Here is an 11,132-nt window from a genome sequence, read left to right on the forward strand (position 1 = left end):
TGACTCTTGATGAGAACATCAATGTTATGTTGTAAATCTACGATAAATACAATCTAAAAAATTGTCTATTGTGTGGTATAACTTTACTCGATTTATTGGGTTTTCTTTATTATTTTAATGTTTGATCCAGACATTTGTAACATTCGACGAGGAAGGAGATAGACTGACAAGGTGCAACATGGTTGTGAAGCCGCAATCAATGTTTCACGTCCGTTTATATTTCATGTAGGAAATGAACAAAGCCCAATGTGACTAACTAAAAATTTATGGACAATTTGACAATAACTCCTCAATCTTAAACTTAACTTTATCTTCATTCCTTGCACCTTCTAAAATTTGTTTGAGCTCCCGAACAGAGGCGTAGGGACAGTATGGGCTGGGGTGGGCTCAAGCCCAGCCAAGATTTTGGATTTTTTTTTTTATATATATATATAGCCATAAGATACAAAATAAAATAAAAAGAAAAAAAAGAAGAGAAAATAAAAAGCTTCTCTCACAGCTTACGTGGAAATTGAATTCATCTTTCAATTCTCTCAAGTCCCACCTTAGGTCACATCCCTCTTTGACCCTTATTCTCTTTTTTTCCCAATTTTCTCCTTTTTTTCTATAATCTTTTTATCGATCACTTTATTCTATATACTTGTCAGGTATCTCTCAATAATTTAATTTATCTTTTTTAAGCATAATCTTTCTTTATTGTTAGGTTTCAAGTTTAAATTATTTGGGGTTGATTGGTTTATGTTTTCCCCAAAATTCTTGTAATTTCTAGTGTTTTTGAATCTAGGTTTGGTCTATTCTAGGTTCAAGATTAAAAACTTGTAATAAATTAATTATATTCTTTTATGGAATCCTATCACAATGAATTATCTATTTAGTCTTTGATGATGTTGGGAAGCAACCAAAATCCCACATTAGAAGATCTAGAAAGATCATGTGATAATAAAGATGGAATGATATCTCCATTGAGACGAGGCCTTTTGGGCGGTTTCAAAAGCAAAATCATGAGAGTTAAAACTTAAAGTGGACAATATCATACCATTGTGGAGATATCCGGATTCCACTGGTCCTAACAAGTGGTATCAGAGCCATGGTCTAGATCGAGCCGTGTAGGTAGAATCCTCGATACCTAAACGAAGGAGGTGAGGGCTCCCGGTAAAAATCCTTGATTAAACTCTCGGGGTGGTTTATGCTCCCAGTATTCATGTAAGACGTGCGCTCCAACGCAGTGAAGTGGAGTAACCTCGATTGGAGGACAAATAAAGCTTGAGGGGAGGCTCGGACCATGAGAATAATAGTGGAATTTCGTTTGAGGGGAGGATTGTTGGGATGCAACCAAAATCCCACATTGGAAGATCTAGAGAAATATCATTGGTTAATAAAGATGGAATGATATTTCCATTGGGACGATGCCTTTTGGGTAGTTCCAAAAGCAAAACCACGAGGGTTAAAACCTAAAGTGGACAATATCATACCAGTGTGGAGATATCCGGATTCCATTGATCCTAACAGATGATTATATTGTGAAAATCGTGGTTTGCACTTAATTTTTATTTCATGTGGAAATGTTGTATTGATTTCTAGATTAATTTTTTTTTTTACTTTCTAGCCCCCCATATTTTGAAATTCTGGCTACGCCCCTGCTCCCGAATATTTTAAAATATCAAAAATATTCTTAAGCTTCATAATTATGATACGTAGTATTGTAAAACATTTCTTAAAAACGTACATATAGCCCAAAAACATGAAGCTACGCAAAGTTTTCAGCCTACATATCATGTTTCTGATTATTGATTTTTTTTATGATCCATCATGATTCTGTATAATAAATTTAACAGTTTATCTTTTTGACCAGAGTGTCGTCGGGTTTTATCCATCTGGTTTTATAGATTATTCTTCACAATCCAACCACGCAGTCGCAACATATTGTTCTTGATGTAGATTTCTTCAACAGCACCTAACACAATTCAGTTTCGTTTTCTACCTCAGGGTGCACACCAAAGTAATTCAATTCAAAAATAATATAAGAGATGGACAGTAAGCTTTGGTCTTTTTATTCAAACATACAATTTATTAATACATAGTTGCTTCCTGTATAGGAGCAGAAACTTGTTTACCTACATATAATAGTCGTAATTACAACACACGTAGAATAAATAAAAGTATTACAATTTTATTTTGAGAGAAAAATGAAGATGTTGAATTACATGTTTATCTTCCTTCTACTTTGGTATTTATTGAAGTCCATGTGGATTTGGAATTCGAAATTCAAATCTTGTGAATTATTCTATCAATTGTGGCTAACAGCATCTTGTGAGTTATGGCCTTTTCAACCACTAATTAGTGACTTGTATTTATGGGCTGTTGAGTAGTTAATCTTCCACTAGTCAGTAAAATCATCTTTTAGTTTTGATTCATCCTACACTAATGGAGTTGTTAGATCACATGCCTGCTTTATCTTTGTCAGAAAATCTTTTGCTTTTGTATGGTCCCCAAAAAAATGTTTTTGTATGGTCCCTCACCGTAAAAATTGAGAAGATGGACATGTTATTGCGGGTGGTTCACTCCAGTTGTGAATCTTCAGATCTACGACCTTCATATTTGTAAAAGATTTTGCAAGGTCTTAGAGATCATTTAGAGCAATCATTTCTAAAGTTGTCATCGCATTAATTTCTTCTCAGAGAAATTTTTAATTAAATTGGTCATTTTATCTTTGTTAGTTAAAGGTTTTGGCATCAACTTGGTCGTCCATTTTTGGTGTAATATATATGTTCATTATCAAAGGATGGTGGTAACCTGGTTATTGAAGTCATTTTACTAGAACTTGCTTGTTGTTCTAGGGCAAAAACATGTGTGAGACGGTCTCACAGGTCGTATTTGTGATACAGATCTCTTATTTGGGTCATCCATAAAAAAATATTACTTTTTATGCTAAGAGTATTACTTTATATTGTGAATATGGGTAGGGTTGACCCGTCTCACGGGTTAAGATCCGTGAGACGGTCTCACATGAGACCTACTCTTGTTCTAGAGCTTTAACTCTTGTTTGAATATCCTTTAGTTTTACAAGAATCTCTTCTTGTTTTTCTTTCATTTTTTCCACCTTTTGTGGTATATAATACATCAATATAACTAAATTATGAAACGTCTTTTAGATTTCCCTAAGATCTCCAAAGAATAGAGGAATCTGATATTTCCAAGAACTTATTAGACTGAATCATAATTTTACTTTTGAATTCTGATAAGTTTCAAAATACTTCCAATATCTAACATTGGTTAGATCTTTTTTTTTCCAAATATTCTAAAGTATTGGAATAATTCTCGCAAATGATTAATCTCTAACCTATGTTTGGATCCGTATTATTTGAGAAATTCTACTCCTCAAATATTTAATTACACAATAATAATAATTTTGAGTATTTGAAATAAATATACCTCTACTCTGATACTATTTCTGGCCCAATTAAATCAATCAATTAAAATCAATAAATATAAAGGTATTTTTGTCTCTTTTTTTTTTTTTTCCATTTCTGGCCCAAGTAAATCAATCAATTAAAGCAATAAATATAAGGGTTTTGTTATCATTTTTTAACATTTCGGGGAATTTAAACAAAGTTTTTTGAATAATAAAAGTTAGGATAAATTTATATTTTGATCTAAAAATTTATCTCTAATTTAACCAAGAAGATCCTCCATTGACTATCTTTATTAAGCTGAATATTTTTGCCAAACATATTTTTTCCCTCTAGAATCCAATTATATTAATAAATTTCCATTCAAATCCAAAACTTATTCAATTATTAATTGGTTAAATACAGTTAAATACCAAACTTATTCAATTATTAATTTGGTTAAATAAAGTGAATCTAAAAAATAAAGGTAAATTCGTCAGGAAAAAAAAAAGATAAAAAGCAGGTCCCCAAAATTACCCAGACAATAATTTAATTACTTTAATCTTACATGTGAGAAATGTGGTCCAAATAGCAACATTATAGCTTGGTGCCGCCCATGTTGGTAGCTGTTAGATCCCAATTTTAACAACTTTAGTGAATGAGAAAAGTGATTTAATGTTTACTATTCAAATTCGGGTGGCTTGACTGAGTACAAAAATGGAGAATATCAGGCACAAAATAATTAATAAATTCCACATTATAATATAAACATACATTTGTTACGCACACACGCAGACATGTGTGTGTATCCTATGAAATAATTAAAGAGTTCTAGAAGAAAGAATAAAGTATAATTTCTGCTTGCATGCCGTATCAGAACTCTCAAGTTTTCAGACACAGAAAATATCACAATAAATATCAAATGTTTGAAACCTTCATTATCTTACACAAACTCGGGACTTTAGGAACTGTAACAATGAAGTTTGAAAATTTACAAATAAATTTATTTTCTTTTTTCGAAAAAAAAATGGTTCAAAGAATGTGCGTCAAATTCACCTCGGTGGTGGTGACAAGCAAATTAAGTGGAGTTCGGAAAAGTCTTAAAGCTGATAAATCTTCATTCTTCTCTTTTTCATCCCTTTTTCCTTTAGATTCGATCTAATCTTTATTCCTCTGTGGCAGAACTATTTAATTTTTATGGTTTGTATATATAAGAATTAAATGCAATTATTTGAAAGTATTTTTCTACGTACACGTTCCACGTATATACGCGTGTAATTATTGGTCCCTGCTTTTCCTACACGCTCCACGTTTGTAAGTATGTGTGTGTAAATTTATATCACTGTGATTATCAAACACAAATATTGTTTGAAGACGCTGATGTTTTTTTTACAGAGATGTTAAGAATAGCAGGTTATTTTGCTTAGTTAATTTATAAAAAAATAGATAATATATTGTCGAAATCAGATCGAGCTCTGTTTACGAGCATGCATGAAAAAGCTATATGTATCTGCAGTGTTTCCTTTTGTTTTTTTTTTTCGATTTTGATTATCTATATTATCAAATATCTATTTTTGTTCGTCATTTTTCCGATTAATATCGATGTAACATTAGATAGATATATTTTTTGTGTGTGAAACTATAATAAATTTAATCGGCTTACCTAATTTTTATTCTTGCAAGGAAAATTTATCTTTTATCCTCCAAAAATAAAGATGTCAAAACAGATATGCGAAACAAACAACTAGTTTTTTGCGAGTTGAAAAATTACGAATCCAACCATCTATTTAAGGTGGCGAGGTGTGCCAATTCGACATAACCTTACCAATTTTATGTATAATTTGGTAGGGTAGACTAGCTAGCCCGCAAGATAACAATGGCAAGGTGGGGAGGGGAGAGGTGATCCCTGATTTTGGTGGGTGGGAAAATTGAAACCAACTCATCTATTTTACAAGGTTAGATGGGAAGGTCTGACATGTCTAATCCATTTTAACATCTCTATCGAGAATCCACATAACTATTAATAAATCATTTTAATCATTTTTGTTATAAATATATTTCAAAAAAATTAATTTCTATACTTTCCTTATAATTATTATATTTTGTTGTTATATTTAGTTCAATATATTTTTGATCAATCTTAAACTACGTACTTACTATCATAAAAATACATATTAATGAAGGCAAAAATTTGTATGAGACGGTCTCACGGATCGTATTTTGTGATACGGATGTCTTATTTGAGTCATCCATGAAAAAATATTACTTTTTATGCTATGAATATTACTTTTTATGCTATAAATATTACTTTTTATTGTGAATATCAGTAGGGTTGATCTGTCTCACAGATAAAAATTCGTGAGATCGTCTCACAAGATTACGACCTACTCATTAATGATTTGAAATTAACCATCAACCAGACGATTAAATTCCGGGATAGAATAAGCGTGAGCATGGAGCGGAAGAAAGCTTATAAAATTTAGAAATTTACAATTTTAGTAGGTAAGTTGAAATGTTTTAGTTCAGTTTTGTAACTTGTAAAATTTTGTTTTTTATTACATAATTCAATTTTTTTGGCTTTTTTTTCTCAAATCAATAAATCCACTGAATATTGATTATTTGATATCAATACTCTTTTATGTGGTTTATGTGACGAGAATAAAACTTTATATTTCATACATTAAAATATACATAATCAAAAATATAAAAAAAAATGACAAACTTTATTCGTGTCAGATGAATTACATAAAAGAGTATTAGTATCAAATAATCAATATTCGGTGGATTTAGTGATTTCCAGAAAAAAAAACCAAAAAAATTAAATTATGTAATAAAAAAATAAATTTGTACATGACAAATTTTTTTCCTCTATTTTGAAGCATTAACAGTGTTTTGGCAACCAGGATTTGGGAGAATTTCATGGGATTTAGATTTCAAAATCCTATTTTTACTGTTTGTCAAGATGTTCAAAAAAAAAAGGATTCGGATTTGCTTAGGATTTCATGGGATTTCAACAAGTATATATCCAAATCTCATCAAATTTGATAAGATTTGGTGGGATTTGGATTTTAAAAACATAAAATTACTTTTTTTATCCAACACATCATTCTCCACCAAAAGTTTCTAAATGGTTAGACTTTTTTCCTTTTAACTTTTTTTAGAAGTTGAAAGATTTCGTTTAAATTTTATAAGTTTCTTGTGTTATTTATTGATTAATATAATAAACTTATAGTAATTACCAAAGCCTCTTTTTACGTCTAATAATTAATTTTATGTTAAATTTGAAGTTGTTTGATGATTTTTTAATTATTATTTTATGTGCACTATGATTAATAAATAATAATTAATTTTTGAATTTACAAATACAAATAATAGAGAAGAATTATTAATTTCTAATCTTTTTTTAGTTATTTATGTTTATATGATTTCTAAGGGTAGTTTAGTAAAATTTTAAAATTTCAAATTCGAATCTTTTTTTCTCCAAACAAGAAATGGATTTGTAAATATCATTTTTAAATTTTAAACCAAATACCAAAAGGAATTTCAAATACTTGAATTTCCAAATCCAATTTCAAATCCCACGAAATCCTCTCAAATCTTGTTTGCCAAACACACTGTAAGGATCATTTTTTTTATTTTCTATCTCTTTCATAGGATAATTTTTATTTGAGTACTGGCTTAACTCTCGCCATAGGTGTTGTGTAGGAGAGAATCAATACCAAATACAACATATAAAATAGATTTAGTGGTTCGAGAAAAAAAAAAGACTAAAAGTAAAAAAAAAATTCAAGTTACGGTATAAAAATCAAACATTTACGAATTACAGGAGTAAAATCCAAAATTGACAATTTACATGAAAAAAATTGCATTTTTTTTTCTTATAAAATTATTATCGCATAAATTTGAAGGGGTTTAGTTAAATCTACTTTAAGCATATTACCCTTGTGATAAATTTTGCATTTAAAAAATATTTTTATGTGGAATCAAATAAAAACCCCAAATGTTTGGACCAATGATCATCCTTCAATGTAGAGTGGAGAAATATTTGCAACGTAGGATCTCATTAAACGAAGAAAAGTCCAGCATCGTGCAAATAAATTTTTTTTTTTGAAAACTGATATATTACTTGTAACGTTTCAGATTCGACGATTCTCTTCACTGTACCAACATGAGTCTTATAATATGCTTATGTCATCATTCATATGTACCATTAGGGATGTAAAGGAGCCGAGCCGAGCCGAGCAGTAGCTGGCTCGGGCTCGGCTCGGCTCGTTATTTTCTCGACTCGGGCCCGGGCTCGGGATCGGCTCGAGCTCGTTACGAGCCTCGGGTTTGAAGCTCGGGCTCGGCTCGTTCGGAATTTATGAAGCTCGGGCTCGGCTCGTTAATGTCTCGTTTATCTTGTTTAATGAGCCTGGCTCGGGTTCGCTAATAGCGACGGGTATTTACAAAAACGTCACCGATCTGGATCGGCGAAGTTTTTCTTAAACTGTCGCCGATCTGATCGACGACGTTTTTCTACAACTGTCGCAAATAGCGCTAGTTACAGACATCGTCGCCAAAAAGCGACGGTTATTTTAGACCGTCGATATTATAGCGACAGTATGTCAAACCTGTCGCCATTAGCGACGGGTTTTATAAAACCCGTCGCTAATGTCGCGACGGTTTGAACAAAAACCGCCGCTAAATGTTTTTTTTAAATGTTATAATTATTTAAATCTGAAATAAAAATATATTGTGCCGTATAATCGAAAAAAAATTAACAAAATTTGAAAAATGTAATCATATTATTAATCTACAAATAATAATACAAGTGTTTCATACAAAATGAATCAGACATGTAGCGCTACATCTCCTCCTGTGATGTTGATTTAAAATGAATCAAATTGAATTTTCTTAATGTAACGTTGATGAGAATAATGAAAGTTAATAAACTTACGTGGAGCAGGCGGGATCGCGTGTCAACGAAAGATCCATCTGCATGTCGATGTGTGTGAACGTATAGCTCCCATGACGTTGGATCTCTGCCATGTCGTGCTCGCTAAAATAAATTCAATAAATGTAAAACATTAACATTTATAATTAATGAAATATATATTTTTTCCAAAGTACAATTCAATAAATGTCACGAACATCGTCGCTCGAATATTGAACCTCTTCTGTTTCACTTTCAGTTCAAATCAATTTCGTTGTCGTACATAACATTAACATCGACTAGATTTTGAGACGATAAAAGAAATGGAGTTGAGATGTCATGAGGTCCACTTTCGTTGTTTTGAAATGCATCGTTCGCATCAATTTGATTATGCTCAGTATATGGCTCAACATCAGTGACATAAGCTCGCCTACGTAGAGTACTCACATGCATCCAATCTGATTCTGCTCTCTTCGTTGTTGGATAAGTCAAATACACAACTTGCGAGGCTTGCGTAGGAAACACAAATGGTTCGTAGTATCCAAGACTCTTTTTTCGATTGACATCAACAATTTTGTACTTTTTATTAGGAAACACAAATGGTTTGTAATTTCGTCTAAATATGGTTTGTTCTGACATTTTTTTCGATTGTAAGGACAACGGATATATCTATTTAATAAACACTCAGGATAACTAAGTGCAAATGTTACAAACGACTCTAAATGCGACAATTTATAGACAGTTTGCTAAAACCCTAAACCCCAAAACCGTTGCTATCAGCGACGGTTTCCTAAAACCGTCGCTTATATTAATCGGCGACGGTTTATTCATAACAGTCGCTATTATAGCGACGGTTTGATGTAAACTGTCGCTATAATAGCGACGGGTTTTAATAAACCGTCGCTTAATTTAATATGCGACGGTTTTAATGCAGACCGTCGCTATATAGCGACGGTTTAGTAAAAACCGTCGCTAATATTTCCGTTTTTTTCCCCTCGACCACTTAAACGAGCCGAGCTCGAGCTCGAGCTCACGAGCCAGCTAAACGAGCCGAGCTCGAGCTCGAGCTCACGAACCTATTATCGAACATGTTCACGAGCTAACGAGCCGAACATCATTAATCTCAAGCTCGGCTCAACAAAATTGTCGAACCCAAAATAATGCTCGGGCTCGGCTCGATAAGCTTAACGAACGAGCCCGAACGAGCTTTTTAACGAGCCGAGATCCGAAAAACTCGCAAACAGCTCGACTCATTTACATCCCTATGTACCATGAGAAGCTTTTCAAAAAATCACTCATATCATAATAATCACAAGTCAAGCACTGAGCTTTAAAGTTTTAAATTGATTAGCTCCGGAAAAAAAATATATTTTATTGATATAAGTGGTAGCTGTCTAATATCTAAAGTCTTTCTCAAATGTACAGTCTCATACCTAAACACTTTCAGAATCATGTTCTTTCTTGGACCCAGTGTCACATGAAATACTTGCAGGCTTGGTAAATAAAAATGCAAGCAGTATCCTCAGCGGGGGGAAAGCAATTAAAATATAATAATGAAATCGAACAATTTAGAGAGGAGATTGAAAAAAAAAGGGATCGGAGCAACATGCTAACCATTAAATCAAAATTACGCCGTAAAGTTTAACCTCGCTTTTTTCTTAATTAAGCTCCGTTTTGTCCGAATAAGATTAGTTAATAAAGATGCCTGCTACGGAAAGATGAAGCAAAGCAATCATGAACGGAATCCATGAACAAACAATGGCGATTCTTAATCAATCAAAGTGGACAAGGAATAACGTAGGAAATAATTTAACCATTTTCTAATGATTTCAGCGTATACACTATATGGTGAAAGTGATGAGATTAATATTTTAAAGGTAAGATGGTGTTTGAGTAAACTTTATTAAAACAAAGGTTTTATTTTAAAAATAAGTTTGAATGAACTTATTTTAAATAATTTAAATATATTAATGTTTTTGGAATTAAAAAAAAATTTTATTGTCAAAATTATCAAAAAATTTTTTGATAATATTGTGATATTATTAATATTTATTATAAGATATCTAGATATTATACTATTGTTCAAAAGATTTTATTTCCTAATGGAATTTTTGTTTTCTTATTTGTATAGGACTATATACAATAAATAAACTTTAGGATAAATGAAGTCTATAAATAAGATATCATTGCTGCTACGGAAAGTGGTTTTGAGACGGTAGATTTGAGAGTCGAAGGAAGAGCAAATAATTACATCAGTGAATGTTTTCCGTGATCGACTTACAATGTTTGTTGTGTTGCCGTGAAGTGTTAGAGACACTTGTGTAAAGTATTGATTGAAGAGTTGTTTGTGGCTTCGGATTTCGGCAATACAGTTGTTGCATCGTGGTTTTGTTTTTGTTTATTTGTGATGCAATTTACTTTCTTTAACATGTTAAGGAAGATCGTTTTTCGTAGTTTAATTAGTAATGATTTTGTAAACTATTTACAATTTTTTTAGTGAATATTTTGCCATAAGACACCGCACAAATTTTATACTTGTACATGATTTATTCTATTTTATTTTGGTCATTAAAGTTTAATTTTTTGTCTTTGATTAATAAATTGTATTTTTATGTTAAACACATTAACTTTCATAGATATATATATATATATACACGAAAATAGTTTTATAATTTTAATATTTTTTAAAAAATAAATCTATTTTTATTTAGAAAAATTTATTTTAGTTGGAGAAATAAATATTTATTATTATGTTTAATGTGTGAAAATAAAATATTAACTAAAAATTGCAGTTAATAATATATTCGATAAAATATTAACATTTTTTT

This window comes from Primulina eburnea, chromosome 8, assembly GCF_022965805.1.
Source record: "Primulina eburnea isolate SZY01 chromosome 8, ASM2296580v1, whole genome shotgun sequence".
Taxonomy (NCBI): domain Eukaryota; kingdom Viridiplantae; phylum Streptophyta; class Magnoliopsida; order Lamiales; family Gesneriaceae; genus Primulina; species Primulina eburnea.